This window comes from Notolepis coatsorum (assembly GCF_963971535.1).
Source record: "Notolepis coatsorum genome assembly, chromosome: 2".
NCBI lineage: Eukaryota > Metazoa > Chordata > Actinopteri > Aulopiformes > Paralepididae > Notolepis > Notolepis coatsorum.
The window spans coordinates 49,552,386-49,570,363 of NC_140166.1; positions in this window are offsets into that span (position 1 = coordinate 49,552,386).

Below are 17,978 nucleotides of genomic sequence, written 5' to 3' on the forward strand. Positions count from 1 at the left end.
CCTTTGGCAGGCTGGAATGGTCGTATCTATGGGCAGTATTAGAAAGGATGGGGTTAGGAAAAGGATTCATTGATATGATTAAAGTATTATACAAAGACCCATCGGCCATGATTACAACAGGTACATTCATCTCCAAAATCTTTCCGGTATCACGCTCAGCCAGACAGGGTTGCCCTCTTAGTCCCGGACTATTCGATCTATCATTAGAGCCTTTAGCACAATATATAAGACAATCCCAATCCATAGAACCAATCGTAATCAAGGGCACACAACATAAAATTAGTTTATATGCGGACGACGTAATATTGTTCATGCAAAGCCCCAACACCACATTGCCTCATCTACTCAAGTTGATTGAGAACTTTGGTGATTTATCGGGATTTAAAATAAATTGGCCGAAGTCGGCTTTCCTTCCACTTAACACCCCTGCAAAAAAAGATACAACCCTCCCAGGTGAGATACCTATGGTAAAACATTTTAGATGCTTGGGTGTGGAAATATTTCCCACCATAAGACAAACGGTGAAGCACAATTACACAAAAATACAAAACAAAATCAAAGACGACCTGGACAGGTGGGCAAAACTTAAAAACTCAGTACAGGCAAGGGTATCAATAGTTAAGATGGATGTACTACCTAGAATCAACTTCTTCAGTTCAATGCTACCGTTACCCCCTCCAGAGGGTTACTGGAAAAGATTACACTCCTCCACATACAAATTTATTTGGAAAAACAAACCACCACGTATAAAAAGATCCACCGCACAGAGAAATAAAGCAGACGGTGGCATGGCAGTTCCAGATTTTTTCCAATATTTTAAGGCGTACACATTAAGACCATTGACAACATGGTTTGATCCCCAAGCATTAGTATCCTGGAGAGAATTGGAAGAAAACATAGTAGCCCCACATAGACTGAAGGACATAGCACACACTAAACTACCAATCAAGCACTGTGAGCGGAAATTTGGCCCCATAATTACCCATGCGATCCGGATATGGCGTGAAACACAAAAAAAATATCCTAACCCACAAAAATGGCACAATCACACTCCCTTATTCAATAACAATGCACTCTTAATTGAAAAACGTCCTATAAGATTCCCTAAATGGGAAGAGCAAGGCATACACTCATTAGGGGATGTTTTTAACAACCAGGGTTTTTGTAGTTATGGAGAAATATGCACAAAATTTAATCTCACCGAGTCCACATGGCTTTTTTACATACAGTTACGGCTATGTTTGAAGTCTCACGGTGTTCCATTAGACATACCAGTTGAACACCACAGATACCACAAATTCTTCTATGAAAGAGAGACATCGAGAGGTTTTGCATCAGGTTTTTATTATCAATTACTAACGTCCTCGTATGAAACCCTCCAACTAGACTCTGTCTGGAGGAGGGATATACCAGACCTGGAAAGTGACTTTGATTGGCAAGGAGCATGGGCAAATGTCCGTCTTACATCAAGGAACCCGGACCATCAACAAATCAATCTTAACTATATTCACAGGACATACTTGACTCCTATAAGACTGAACAGAATGGGTCTTAAACAAGACTCAAAATGCTCCCAATGTACAAATGGAGACGAAGGGACATTTATGCACATGTATTGGGACTGCCCACCAGTTAAGGCATTCTGGAAAGATGTGACCCATCAATTATCAAAACTCGTATCTTGGAATATACCAGTACACCCCTCTGTATTACTATTGAATGATGTTTTTGAGTTTGCAGTAAATCCACAGCTAAAGAGATTGGTTTTATCGGGTATCACAGTAGCTAAAAAGCTGATCGCATCACGCTGGTTTCAACCGGAAAAAATGTGCCGGAAGGTTTGGTTTCTTACATATCTCGATGTGATTTATCAAGAAATATCTACAGCAAGAATTCTGGGTCTCAACAAATCCAAAATGTCAATGTGGTTAGAAGTGGTGGAGAGAATAAAAGCTAGCTTATAATGGTAGTGTCTGGTTAGGAGTGAGGGATAATGGAGGTACTATCCAAGGAGGGGTCCGGGAGGGGGGGGGTTCGAGCTGGAGCATATGTGTGTAGGGTTTTAGATAATAGGTATTAGGGGTATATCCTGTATAAGACATTGGTATAATTGGTAATTTCGTTGGATATACAATGTATACGGTAAAATATTATTATATATATTTTTTTGTTTTCTGTTTCTGTACTTGCATGTCATTTTAGCCACCTTAATTGTTAGTTTCATTATGCATTGTGTGTTGAGTACTGACTTTTAATAATTTTGTTTTGCAATAATAATAAAAAAAATAAAAAAAAGGTAGACTTCTATGATGAGTTGAAGGTCGCCCTCAATCACTGTGATTCTAAGAAGGAAATAATTGTTGGTGACCTTAACACTAACTGTGATGTAAATAAGGAAAGGAAAAATCTTAAACAGATTACTGATTACTTGGGTTTTACTCAACTTATAGAAAAGCCTACTAGGATAACTCCTACCTCAAAAACTAGAATAGATCTATTGTTTACCAATCGACCGGAAAGAATAACTAATACCTATACTTTTTTGACCGGTATATCAGATCACAATGCAATTTCTTTTCAAGAAAGCTAACAAAACAACGATTCTCTAATTCATTCCAAATCTAGACCTGTATATCAGAACACAGTTCCAAAGAGTCAACAGCACCATCTTGTGGCAGCTCTTAAAAAGCAGGATTGGAGTAAAATTCTCCTAAGTAAGGACATAGAGAGTGGCTGCGACTGGCAACAATTAATGAAGTTGTGTCCTCCTTTACCAAGATGAGGAGTCAAAAGAGAAGAAATAAGGACACGTTGCCCTGGTTGAATGATGAATGTAGGAGACAGATGAAAGAAAGAGACCTTCTGCTCAAAACATTTCTGAATTCTGGCCTGGCAGACAGACAGACAGAAATTCACTTCAATGAGGAATCAAGTAATAAATACTATGCGAATGGCCAAAGCAAATTATTTTATGGACATGATCAAAGATGCTAAAGAGAATGGTAAGATAATTTGGCAACATATTAATAAACTAATTGGTAGACAAAACAAACATATCAACCAAATTAATAATGAATTAGTGAAAACCCCACTGACTCTAGCCACCCAATCCAATGTTTCTTTTTGGATTCTGTCCAGGAGATAACAATGTTTTACCCCATCTGATGCCATCCATAGTACTATTAATCATGCACAGCCTATTTTTTATTTAGACGAAATAACAGAGTTGGAGGTGACCAATATTATTGGTACACTAAACAGTTCCAAAGCTAAGGATGCCTATGGGCTTGATACCAATTTTAATTTTTTTTTAATTTTTTTTTTATTATCTTTCTTCCCCTCCTTTTTCCCGATTTTTCTCCCATCCCACCCTTCCTGGTTGTTGCGTACTTTCCCCTACTGTTGGTCCGGGAGACCGGAGAATGTCACATGCTTTCCTCCGACGCATGTGCAGCCTGGGGCAGGCCAACCTGGCCGCGCAGGTTCTCACTGGGGAGAGTGTAGCGTGTGGGAGGCCACACTATCTCTCCTCAGTTCCAACCCTCGCTGAGCAGGCGCCCCGACCGAACTGTAGGGGTCGCTGTCCACAACGCCCAGGACCCACCCTTCAGCTTTCCCACCCCCTGATACAGCCAATTGTATCAGTGTGAGAGGCCAGCCAAGCTGATAGCAACGCCGGGAGCTGGATTCGAACAGGCGAATCCTAGTGTCTCCCGGTGTAATCTCTGTGCGCCACCTGCCCCCCCCCCCCGATACCAATTTTTTTAAACCCATATAGACTATTTGGTCCCCCCAATCACACATCTGGTCAATTTGTCCTTCAGGGAATCAACTGTTCCTTCAGCATTGAAGGTGGCCACGGTTGTCCCAATCTTTAAATCTGGACAAAAAAATTACTGCTAACTACCGTATTTAAAGTAGCTGAGAAGTGGGTAGTATAGCTATTGAATGAACATCTAAATAAAAGCTGTACCCTCTTGCACCCCATGCAATTCGGGTTCCACGCCCATCATTCAACAGAATCAGCAAACCGTATGTTCTTAGAAAAAGTAAAATACTCACTGGACACACATTTCTGTGTTGGTGCCGTCTTCGTTGATCTGAAGCGGGCATTTGATACTGTCAACCACCAGGTTCTATTGTCCAAACTTAGACATTTTAATTTCTCTGAAAGAGCTCTCTTGTGGATGAAATCATATCTATCCAGTAGAAAGCAATGTGTTTGTGTTGATGGTGTCAAATCTCCCTACCTTGACTGTTCTACAGGCCTTCCACAGGGTTCAAGTCTTGGGCCAATACTGTTCTCATTATTTATCAATGACCTACCTGATGCATGCCAAAACACCAATGTCCAAATGTATGCTGATGACTGTAATCTTTACATCTGCAAAATCAATACAAGATGCCTCTGCAACTCTGACATCTGCAATGACCCATGTTCAAGACTGGCTAACAAAATCATGTCTTTCACTTAAAGGAAAACTCCAACATTTTGGGAAATTAGCTTATTTAACATCTTCCCTGGAGTTTGACAAGAAGATACATACCTTTTTTGTCTCTGTGCATGCATTAGGCTTAGCCGCTCCGTTAGCGTAGCTTAGCTTCATCACTGGAAGTGGGGCAGAGTTAGAGCCTGACGTTCCCTACAGTGCCCTACAGTCACGAAATACACTCCAAATACAACTCCAAAACGTTCCTGTAAACATGTTGTGACCTGTGTATTTACCACGTGGAGAAATAAAAAATAATTGAATTCGACAATTATGTTTTCTAAGCAAATATACTCGGAACTATTTTTTGCCTAACCACTCGTCTCTGGGCGCAGTCAGTGATTTCTACGTGAAGCCGTGTTTGTTGACATTCTCATTCATTCAAAGGATCCGAACCGATTGAATCTTTTTTTTATCCACTTTTTCTCCTATTTTTTTATATTTTCTCCCATCCCAATTTCGTATCATCCAATTCAACCCTCCCCTGTCACGAACGCTGTTTCTTGCCTCCCACAAGCCGGCTGCAATGTGGACTAAGTCATACATAGCACAAGTCCCCTCTGGTACTTGAGGTAACAGCAGTCGCATCTTTTCACCTGCGCAGCTCGATCGCTCAGTGGCGAGGAGTAACGCGTGGGAGGCTCACGCTGCCCCCGACACTTCCTGATTCTACTGCGCAGGCGCACCAACCGACCTGTAGGAGTCGCTGTCCACAACGCCCGATCCCCACCCATCAGTTTCCCACCCCCTAATACGGCCAATGTGTATTAGTATGAACGACCAGCTAAACTGAAAGCAATGTGGAGCGCTGGGCAGGCGAGCCCAGTGTCTCCGCATTCGTGGCGAGCGCCTTGCCCACTATGCCACGTAGCCGCACCCGAACCGATTGAAGTTTATGGATACCATGACTTAAAATCCTCTTACCTTGACGATTAAAAGCCTCCCCAATTTAGAAAACAGTATTCCAATGGCTGGTCTTGATAGGCTGCTAGCTAACGGAGCTAACCGGACACTAAAGCTAACCGGACACTAAAGCAAATATAATGACTTCCTTTCTGGGGGGTTTCAAAATAAAAGAGCGACGTCTATAGCAGCGGAATACGTTTATTTTGTACATTATCTAACGTTAACACGAACCTAGAAACTAACGTTACAACTAACCTAAAGTTAGTTTAGGTTCGTGTTAACGTTATATAATGTACAAAATAAACGTATTCCGCTGCTATAGACGTCGCTCTTTTATTTTGAAACCCCCCAGAAAGGAAGTCATTGCTCTCGTTATTTACTTTAGTGTCCGCCCGGTTCTGTGTTTGTTGGTTAGCTCCGTTAGCTAGCAGCCTATCAAGACCAGCCATTGTAATACTGTTTTCTAAATTGGGGAGGATTTTAAGTCATGGTATCCATAAACTTCAATCGGTTCGGATCCTTTGAATGAATGAGAATGTCAACAAACACGGCTTCACGTAGAAATCACTGACTGCGCCCAGAGACGAGTGGTTAGGCAAAACAATTTTCAGAGTATATTTGCTTAGAAAACGTAATTGTCGAATTCAATTATTTTTTATTTCTCCACGTGGTAAATACACGGGTCACAACATGTTTACAGGAACGTTTTGGAGTTGTATTTGGAGTGTATTTCGTGACTGTAGGGCACTGTAGGGAACGTCAGGCTCTAACTCTGCCCCACTTCCAGTGATGAAGCTAAGCTACGCTAACGGAGCGACTGTTCCCTAAGCCTAATGCATGCACAGAGACAAAAAAGGTATGTATCTTCTTGTCTAACTCCAGGGAAGATGTTAAATAAGCTAATTTCCCAAAATGTTGGAGTTTTCCTTTAACGCCAAGAAAAAACAGTGTGTATGATGTTCACAAAGTCACCAGTAGAGGTCACTCACTCTAATGTGTTTCTGGGAGAGGCGAAGCTGGACATTGTAAACGAGTTCAAGTATCTTGGGGTCACATTGGACTCTACATTGACCTTCAAAAGTCATGTGAAGAAAGTAACAATCACAGTCAAGTTTAACATCGAAAACTTCAGGCAGATCAGGCCCTGCCTGCCAGTTAATGCTGCAAGGATGTTTCTGCATTCAATGATTTTATCACACATTGAGTACTGTTTTATCAACTGGTCTCTTTCATATGTCACTACTCTTACACCAATAGAATTACTCTACAAAAAAAGCCATAAAAGTATTTGATAGGAAACCAAATTCATTTCATCACTGTAAAGTACCATATTGAGTGGCAAAAATGAGAGGATGTGCCCTATTCACTAAAAACAGATTGGTCAAATTTGACCCAATTTGGGTTATTTTTTACCCAATTCACTGGTCAAAAAGGGCCCGACCAGTGTGTGGGTTAATTTTACCCAATATTATTGGTTATTTCATTTGACCCATAACTTGGGTCAAATAAACGAATACTAACGACCCATTTTAAGGGTCAAAATAACCCAACCTCCAAGTTGATTTGACCCCATATTGGGTTATACCAACGACCCATTTTAAGGGTCAAAATAACCCAACCTCCAAGTTGATTTGACCCCATATTGGGTTATACCAACGACCCATTTTAAGGGTCAAAATAACCCAACTTCCAAGTTGATTTGACCCCATATTGGGTTATACCAACGACCCATTTTATGGGTCAAAATAACCCAACTTCCAAGTTGATTTGACCCCATATTGGGTTATACCAATGACCCATTTTAAGGGTCAAAATAACCCAACTTCCAAGTTGATTTGACCCCATATTGGGTTATACCAACGACCCATTTTATGGGTCAAAATAACCCAACTTCCAAGTTGATTTGACCCCATATTGGGTTATACCAATGACCCATTTTAAGGGTCAAAATAACCCAATTTTCAAGTTGATTTGACCCCATATTGGGTTATACAAACGACCCATTTTAAGGGTCAAAATAACCCAACCTCCTAGTTGATTTGACCCCGTATTGGGTTATACAAACGACCCATTTTAAGGGTCAAAATAGTTGCTTTGACTGAATCTTGGGTTACATCAAAAGGGTCAAATAGACCCTATTCACAGCAGCCATCTTGTGAGCCAGATTGACAACGATTGACCAACAGATGGACACAGCAACATGATTAGTTACACATCTGTCAGTCTGGTTTACAGGATGTAGGTTTACCCTGCTGTGTCAAGATGGCTGCTGTGAAAAGGGCCTATTAACACAACTGCTATAGTTAGTACACTACATTAGGTTGGCACAGATACTTGATTGAAAGGTATAACAGTGTGCTGAAATCAATGAAAAGAACAGACCAAGGCATAGAATACATTTAACTTCAAAATGTATTACACTTGTTGCATATACATGTCACGGCGTGTGGACATCAAAAAGTGCTTTCATGTCAAACTGATTTCCTGTTTAAATAATAAATAATAAATAATACATATCGGTATCTGGTTTTGTACTGCTTTACTGCCCTGTTGGAACACTCCCCCAGATATTGATAGATCAAAACACATATATACTAAGGCTGTCAAAGTTAACGCGGTATTAACACGTTATCGCCCGATTCTATTAACGCCACTATTTTTTTTAACTCACGATTAACTTTTAAGATTTTTTTTTACTAGACTATCAGGTGTATTATTGATGCTCTCATTGATACTATGTTTGTTTCTGAAGTGTGTGTGTGTGTGTGTGTGTGTGTGTGTGTGTGTGTGTGTGTGTGTGTGTGTGTGTGTGTGTGTGTGTGTGTGTGTGTGTGTGTGTGTGTGTGTGTGTGTGTGTGTGTGTGTGTGTGTGTGTGTGTGTGTGAGATATAGAGAGAGATGGGGGTGAGAGAGAAGGGAAGGGGCAAGAGAGAAAGAGAGCTGGGAGAGTGTGTGTGAGAGAGAGAGGGGGGGGGGTGTGTGCGATTACTCAGCCCTTGTGTGGGTGAATGTAACAAGTTCCTAACATTTTCTTTCCCCTATTATTTCATGTACACTTTATTCATTGTTTTAATGAATTTTCTTTCTTTTAAGTTATTTTGTGCATCACTCTGTTTTATATTTGATGCAAATTTGCAATGCATGAGGGTCATCCTTTTGTGTTAAATGACTGCATAACGAAAGCATTTGTTGACTCGCATGTTGATAAGAGAGTATTAAAACTTGGAACTTGAAAAAGATCCGTTTAAGGTAGAACATTTTTATTAATTTGTGATTAATCGCGAGTTAACTATGGACAATCATGCGATTAATCGTGTTAAATATTTTAATCGATTGACAGCACTAATATATACATATAGAAATACGGGATTTAGCGTCTACCCATCTCCCTCCTCCTCCATCTCTTCCCCCACCTTCCCTCCTGCTACTTCACCTATTCCACCTCCTCCTCATTTGTACGTTTTGCGTTACGTACGGCTGTCCTTAAGAATGCTATGCTTGGACTCTGGTCCCTCAATATTATATATAACGTGCTGGAGAAACTCCCATGCATGAACACACTGCCTGGGGTACTTTATGTCAAATACATAAAATGCTTTAAAACACGTATCAACTGCCCCGAGTATTGTGCTTTCAGGGTGTGCCCGACCTGCATAGATCACGAATGCCTGAGCACAACATGTGTGTGCGATTACTCAGCCCTTGTGTGGGTGAATGTAACAAGTTCCTAACGTTTTCTTTCCCCTATTATTTCATGTACACTTTATTCATTGTTTTAATGCATTTTCTTTCTTTTAAGTTATTTTGTGCATCACTCTGTTTTGAATTTGATGCAAATTTGCAATGCATGAGGGTCATCCTTTTGTGTTAAATGACTGCATAACGAAAGCATTTGTTGACTCGCATGTTGATAAGAGAGTATTAAAACTTGGAACTTGAAAAAGATCCGTTTAAGGTAGAACATTTTTATTAATTTGTGATTAATCGCGAGTTAACTATGGACAATCATGCGATTAATCGTGTTAAATATTTTAATCAATTGACAGCACTAATATATACATATAGAAATACGGGATTTAGCATCTACCCATCTCCCTCCTCCTCCATCTCTTCCCCCACCTTCCCTCCTGCTACTTCACCTATTCCACCTCCTCCTCATTTGTACGTTTTGCGTTACGTACGGCTGTCCTTAAGAATGCTACATGCTTGGACTCTGGTCCCTCAATATTATATATAACGTGCTGGAGAAACTCCCATGCATGAACACACTGCCTGGGGTACTTTATGTCAAATACATAAAATGCTTTAAAACACGTATCAACTGCCCCGAGCATTGTGCTTTCAGGGTGTGCCCGACCTGCATAGATCACGAATGCCTGAGCACAACATGTGTGTGGTTCTCCCAGCACCAAAACCGAGGGAGAGGGTCTTGCCTGCTGGAGGTACTCCACCATATTTGTCCCAACCTAAAATAAGCAAAGAAAGAATGTTAAATACAGGTGAATCTTGGGTTGACAGTAGCCCCTTTCGTGACTGCGGTTTGCAAGCCTGGGGCTTTTGTGACCGCAGTCACTTGCTGGTGTGCCGCGACGAGTTTAAAAAAGAACTACCAAGCGTGATCGGGGGGCTGGGGGTCGGTCAAAAATATATCAGATATGAATTTCAATACCCAGCGTACAATATGGGTTTAACACAGCTTTACAGTGGGGTCTGGAAGCTCGGAGTTGCTAATAAACAGTTTAAAACATTGTTCGAAAGCGAGTGGTACTTACAGAGCGAGCCGTGTATTTCTGCCATTGGTGTCACCGCGCATGCGCACCAGCATTTCACCAGGCATTTGGCTGCCTGGTGCGCATGCACGGTGACACCAATGCGCGGTGACACCAATTTCCTAAGCAACTCCGAGCTTCCAGACCCCACTGTAAAGCTGTGTTAAACCCATATTGTACGCTGGGTATCTTTGAAATTCATATCTGATATATTTTTGACCGACCCCCAGCCCCCCGATCACGCTTGGTAGTTCTTTTTTAAACTCGTCGCGGCACACCAGCAAGTGACTGCGGTCACAAAAGCCCCAGGCTTGCAAACCGCAGTCACGAAAGGGGCTAGGTTGACAGCAAATCATAAGCAAGATAACAGGTTTATACCAACTATACAAGGGAGCCAAATTAAATCAAGTTCGTTTTTTTTCTCATGCCAATGGAACGTGCAATGACATTTTGGAGGGCTCAAAACAGTGGTTTTAACTCGTCTTTGTAAATGAGGGAAACCTCAATGCCTTTCGAGTTTAAATAGAGGTTATGGGGGCCATAGCCCGATCAGGCTACAGATGTCTTCGTCAACCTTATAGCCTGACAACTTTGGTGCACCAACATCCTTCTTAGGCTACATAGCAACATTTCCCCAATTCATAACATGAAATTGTACTTACAGGCTTGAGGTCAACGAAGGCTGACCGGGCCTCTTCGCTGGAGTGCCGCCTACATTTTTTGTTGAGCCTATATACCGTCTGTGGGAACATGTCGGGTAGCAGCCTGAGGGCCAGTTCCCCTTTGACATCTGTAGGTGAACAACAGAAAGTGTCAGAATGTTGTGGCCGGCACTCAATTGGTAATCATTTAAGACCTTTTCAAACAAACAAACAAATAAAACGACTGGAAAAAAAAGATAACCAGAGTATTATTATCACAATTCATCAACTGAAATTGGCAAAAGCTACAACAAATGCAGATCTACAACCTGGAAGAGAAGCCATTTCCTATTTCGCAACTCAAGAGAAGGAATCGCTATAACTTACCCAGTGTCATGTCATCGACAGGAAGGGGGAGTTTCCCATCTTGTCTCGCCAGCTGCAGGACTTTCTCTGCATATTCCGTCACCCATGTCTCAAACAACTTTGGTGCAGCCTCGCCATGCAGCACCAAGAAGTCCTGCGATATCTAAAAAAGATTTAGTTTGAAAGAAATTAGTGCTGTCAGGCGATTAAAAAAAATCTAATTAATTACAGGATTTGTAATTAATTAATCTAATTAACGCGATAAACTGACAGCCCTAAAAGAAATGTTATGTGACAGCTGATATTTTAAAGGCTAGTTCAACTCATTTAGATAAGTAGATGGGGAAATTAGGGTCAGGTTAAAAACTACCATTATGAATTATCATTGTAGATGCAATATGTTACAGTAGATCCATACCATGCCTGGGCTGGTGAGGCGAGGGTACTCCGTAATGACCTCTTCTATGTCCTTGGAGTGATTTCCCCGAATCCACTTGGCTCTGTAGAGGACGGTGTCCTTCATGTACTCCTGAACTTGAGTGAAGGGCTCCAGGTTATGTTTCAGCCACTCCCTTTGCTGCTGGGCCCTTTCTTCTGGCAGGGTTGATTCTATAGAAACATATATACAACACATTGTAAATTAACTATCTAAAAATTATCTCCGATTTCGTAACCCATTTTCACCAGTAGGACTTAGCACATTATTACAATCAGATCCTTTCCCTCCAGTCAGGCGCCCCGGCTGACCAGAGGGAGGTGCTATTGCCCAGCATTGTTGCATGTTTTGGTGAGGGGTTCAACAAGGTATATTAAACGAGGTAAAGTCAGAAATCAGCCATTTTTGCTCCATGGAGCCCCTGTTGTGGCTGATGGTTGTTAACACAGCAGGAGACGATATTTCCAATTTCAACAGGCAATTTGTTTAATGAAAGAAAGTTTTAACAGCAGAGCTATGGATCTAGCAGACGGTCACCACAGCTTGAACAAAAACACTCTCCCTTCTCAACCCCTGTGCTTGTCAGATAATACCTTCCCAGCCCTGCCCCCACATGACAGATATGATGACGTGACATATTATATCAGATATGACATGACGTACATTAAGATGACACATAGATTTAACATCGAAGAGAGATAAAGACATTAAGATGACACATAGATTTAACATCGAAGAGAGATAAAAACATTAAGATGACACATAGATTTAACATCGAAGAGAGATAAAAACATTAAGAACATCGAAGAGAGATAAAAACATTAAGAACATCGAAGAGAGATAAAAACATTAAGAACATCGAAGAGAGATAAAAACATTAAGAACATCGAAGAGAGATAAAGCTGGAGTAAATGAGTGTGTGTGTATGTGAATGAGTGAGATGTGTGTGTGTATATGTGTGTGTGTGAAAGAGAGAGTCTGGAGTAAATGTGTGTGTGTGTATGTGAGTGAGTGAGATGTGTGTGTGTATATGTGTGTGTGTGAAAGAGAGAACAAGATGTTACAAGATAAAAAGACAAGATGTGATGTACTGAAATGTATATCTGTCCCTATCCAATTTGTTTTAAGAACATCAGCCGGACCGTCGCCCTAGTGTCTTTCAGTACTGCTAGTTGACCTATATTAAACTAGTTCACTCCATATACACATTTTCCACAACATTCCCCCATTTGGGGCTATCCCTAGTCCCACCCAAATCATATAACCAAGAAAATGTGAACGTCTAACTAAACGAGAAACCATATTTATATAATAAAAGTTTAAAACATCAAAAAAATACCCCAACTTATAATCCTAACCTGACAGACAAATCCCCCCAACCTCCACCGCTTACCAAATGAGCCACAGTTCCGGCCGGAAACCGCGACTCTCATCAGGGAAAGGAGAAGTTGACCGTCAGAACTAAACATAGAACATTCCTCCCCAAAAAAAATGACATTGTCTCTTCCATAACATTGAATCCTAGTGTCCATCGCTCAGCCCCCCTTCCATGCCCACGCCATAGTTTCTTCACCGTATTGCCAAAAGTCACATTTTGCCAATACAGCAACCACCACGCCACACCTCCAGTCCCCGTAGAAACATGTCCCCATGCCTGGACGGGAGGCGCTGGTCCCGACCTCACAACGTGTGTCCCCCATCTTCACACCTCCCGGCCTGTCGAAACATGTCACGACATGCCAGGACGGGAGGTGCCCATCTTGCCCACTGCGTCAGCCCCCCCCTTTGACCCTTCAGTCCCCAGAACCGATCCCCAGAACACTTCTTCTCAATGCTTCCTCAGGCTCAGAACCGACACTCCGTACCATTCCATACCGATGCCCCTTCCCATTCCGGTTTGACCAGGACCATGAGTAAAATAAACCAAAATAATAAAAAATAAACCATCCACTCAGACCATCCCCCGTCACTCTTAAAGGAAAGAAGAACCAATACAAAATGTCTTCAAAAAAAAACCTTACATGTTGTTTTCTCTTTCTCTTTCCCTTTTTTTTTTTTTTTTTTTTTTTTGAAGTAAAAAGGAATAAAACAAACAAAACTGAACCAAACAAAAAGAAAATGTCCCTTCCTCACCATACGCCTAGTCAAAGGAATAAAACAAACAAAACTGAACAAAACAAAAAGAAAATGTCCCTTCCTCACCATACCCCTAATCCTCCATCCCCTCGTCTCCCTTTAAGGCAGCATAGAGCTGAGGGCATGGCCCGATTGGTGGCTCAATCTCTTTCTGCCCCACCATCAGCATTCGGCTCGTTACGTGTGAAGTTACCAGCCTACCCAAGAGAGGCATACCACAACAGAAAAGGAGAACCAATATCAACCCTGCCACCCCAATGGATATCCCCGTCTGCATCATTATGCTTCCCCACTGTCCCAATCTTTCAAACACCCCACTCCCCCACCATTCTTCATTCCGGCCAGAATTCCCCCTCAACTCCTCCCTCAAATCCTTCAGCTTAGCCATGGCCTCGGAGAACTTTCCCCCTGGCCCCACATTCGTCGGAATGAATGTGCAGCAGTACTGTCCAAACATGGAACAGACTCCACCCTTCTCCGCCATTAACCAGTTCAGAGCCTGTCTATTCTGCCACGCCACCGTACTGGTTGCGTGCATCTGGTCCCCCATTGCATCCAACGCCTCCTCGGTGTAGTTGAGATACCGCTGCTGATTGTAAAACAAATAGTTGATCCACCCGGTGTTCTTATTGACCGATATCCATGGCAGAATAGACTCAAACCCTGCCGCAATCTCATTCTTAGCCATGAACTCGGCTGGAATGCCCCTTGGCTGTCCTATGCTGTCCAGATACACCCTTGGGTCTGCCTTGTAGCTACGCTTCGTTCGAGAGATAGGAGACTCAGAAGGTCCTTCCGCCACTGATAATGGTAGGACCACCATTGGCATGATCGCCTGAACCCGGGCACATCTACCTGACCAATCTAAAGGAAGTGTATTCCTCAACCTCCTACCGCCGCAGAGCCAGTATTGGTCCGCCAGTGCTATATCCTGGACATGAAAAGGGCAAGCTACAGGCCGTGGGTTGGTATCCACTCCCTTTAACACGACCCCGTGTCCACACTTTCCTTCTTTCGTGCAGTTAGTCGTGATGCTCCAAATAGTAGTGCACCGCCCCTCTGCCACCTCCCCTACGTCCCGGGTCCCCTCCTTTTGCAAGCACTCGAAATCCTTGGTCAGCCATAGTTTGACACCTCTGGGTATTGGCAACCCCGTCGCTACCCCCTGCACACGTACATCCAATTTCCTACAACGTTCCCGCATAGTGACATCCTTGAAATCCGTGACGTTTCCTGCCGCCTTAAAACGACTAGAGCCGAGAAACCCCAAACACTCTGCCTCGCACCAAGGGCGACTATTATGGGGCCCCTCCCATGCCTCTGCGTCCCTGTCACACTGAGCCCAACTGAACTTCGTGCAATTCAGCAGCAGCCTATCCGGACGTGCCTTGGAGCAGACATAACAATCCTCTATCTGATTCTGCGTGCTCGTGTACTGGACCCACTTAAACCACTCATTCCCTAAAGCCGCCCTATACATCGGGTCAGCCTCCGGGTCTTCCTCGTCATAGTCATAGTCGCCCCCATCTTGTTCCCCGGGAGGAAGCAAACCCCTCAACCTGGCCCAGAGTGAGCCCACTGAGTCCCTCAACGTTCCGGCTGTCCTCTGGAACATATCCTGTCCCCCCACCTCTTCCGACTCAGTGTCCTTGACCTCCCTTTTTCCCCTCACCCCTGTCCCCTGTGCTTGGTTCGGGACAGGCTCAACCCTCCTTTCTACCCCCACCGCAGTTGCGCAAATGGAGACGTCAGCTCTCCCGTCCACGTCTACTACCTCCGTCAATGTAGCGTTGGCATATGCACGCACTATATGCCTCTCAGGACGGTCTATGCGCACCGTGCATTCAGCGGCCCAACATGAAACGGATCTTAAGTAGTATTTAGAGGCAGATGGTAGCGAGCAGAACTTCGTTGCCTCTTTTAGCGTCACCGTCCACCGTCCCACCTCTAAACTCAATCTCATTCTGTTACGCTCTGCACTCCAATGGATGATGATTACACACATATTGTGATACTGCTGAGGGCGTATTGCTGACACCAACATTGACACCGCACATTTCACAACCCGATCCTCGTTAGTATAGTGGTAAGTATCCCCGCCTGTAACGGGGGAATGGTCAAAATCAAAAACATGCCCTTGCGGTCCTCCGGGAAACACCCCTTTTGGTTGTAGTCTTATCTTTTCCCCCCCTTCCTCGATGGAGGGCAGAGGGGGCGCCTGATTCTGAGCCTGGTCATGAAAGCCTGCCAGTACTTGAGCCTGAGCGGGACCCCGTGGGACTCCTACCCACTCAAACCCGTCATCCTCAAGGACGGGTCGACCGTGACGGTTCTCAATGACGTCGTTGCCCCCGGCCGACCGTCCGCACACTGCTGCCAACATCTGCGGGAGCATCAGCAGGCACTGCACCTTCCAGTTGCCGTCTCGGGCCCTCCATGTCGGGTTCTGCATAACTGCGATCGATTGTATCCCCCAAGAGATCGCCGCTGGCCTTTATGCAGTGATTGAAGTGGAACCAGGTCGCTGATCCTTTGACTTGGACTGCCGTTCCAGTTGATCGGATCACCTCGTACGGGCCCTCTCTCCGGGGTGATGACCACTTTCTTGTGGACCTTTACGAAGACCAGGTCCCCAGGGATCAGCCTCGGTTTGGTGGCTTCCTTCTCCGCCTCCTTCACCCCCCTTTTCTCCTTTCTCTGCTCCTGTCGAAACACAGCTTCATGTATTTTAGTCACTTGCTGAAGATATTTTTTCAGATCTTGCTCAAAAATATCTAATGCCGGGCCCCTAGCCAGGTGTCTAAATGGCGGTGCTGGCATGCTGCGGCCTGTAAGCATTTCATGCGGTGTTAGCTGTGTTTGGCGGTTTACGCTGCTTCTAATAGCCATCAGAGCAAGTGGCAAAGCATCAATCCAGTTAAGCTTAGTTTGCATACAGATTTTCAACAGTTTGTTTTTAATGACCAGATTGGCCCTTTCCACCTTTCCCTGCGACCCGGGACTATAGACACAGGAAAGGCGCTGTCTTATACCTAATTTCTGCATCAGCCCTTTAACCACCTTGTCGATGAACTCGCGGCCATTATCGCTTTGTAATATCGTGGGAATTCCAAATCTCGGAACGACCTCGCGACACAGGAACTTGATCACTGTGTCCGCGTTCTTGTGTTTAGATGGAATGGCCTCAATCCAGCGACTAAAGCAGTCCTCTACTACCAGGAGGTATCGTTTGCCCTGCACTGGCGTTATCATATCTGTGTAGTCCATAATCAGGTGTCTGAATGGTCCCTCAGGGAGGGGTGTGTAAGCCGCCACTGTCGGTACTCCTTTGCGCACATTGCCCTGTAAGCATGTTAAACACCTGGCTAGTGTAACGTCAATTTGTGCCTGAAGCTTTGGGGACCAAAATCCCATTTTCGTGATTCGTTTCAGGGTCTCTGCTCTTGCACAGTGATCAACACCATGAGCCTCAGGTATCACCAAGGACAGAAGATCAATGGAGGCGACTATCAAACCGTTATGACTCCTCCACAGACCATCTGCCCCCCTTACAGCCCCCCTCTCCGTCCACGACTGTTTCTCGGCCTGCGTGGCTGAGTCCTGAAGATCACTCAAATTATCCTCAGTTACCTCAGTCGTCAGTTCGGCCGCAAACATCAGAACAGCCGTGGACGGCACCGCAGCCGCCGCCTTCGCGGCCTCGTCCGCTGCGTTGTTTCCCGTCGTCACAAAGGACAGGTCTTTTCTGTGTGCCTGGCACTTTACGATAGCAATGCTTTTGGGCAACTTTACAGCCTGAATAAGCGCCACAACCTGCTTGTGGTGAAGGATCTGTGAGCCGTCCGATTTCTTAAAGCCTCTTGCCTTCCAAATGGCCGCGAATAGGTGGCATACGCCATGCGCATAAGCAGAGTCTGTAAAGATGTTAACCGTGCGATCTTTAGCTATTATGCATGCTTCTGTTAGTGCTATTAGTTCTGCAAGCTGGGCCGAACATGGTTGCATGCATTGTCCGGCCTTTCTTGTTAGTGTTTCTCCGTTAGGTTTGCACTGTACGACGGCGTATCCTGACCTTAAATTTTCCCCCTCCCGATAGCAGGACCCATCCACAAAAAGTGAGAGTTCTGCTATCGCAAGCGGGTCGACTCCCAAATCAGGACGGAGTTTCACGAAAGCCTGTACCTCCACCTCGCACTCATGCGGTTGACCCTCGCTCGGGAGTGGTACCAGATCC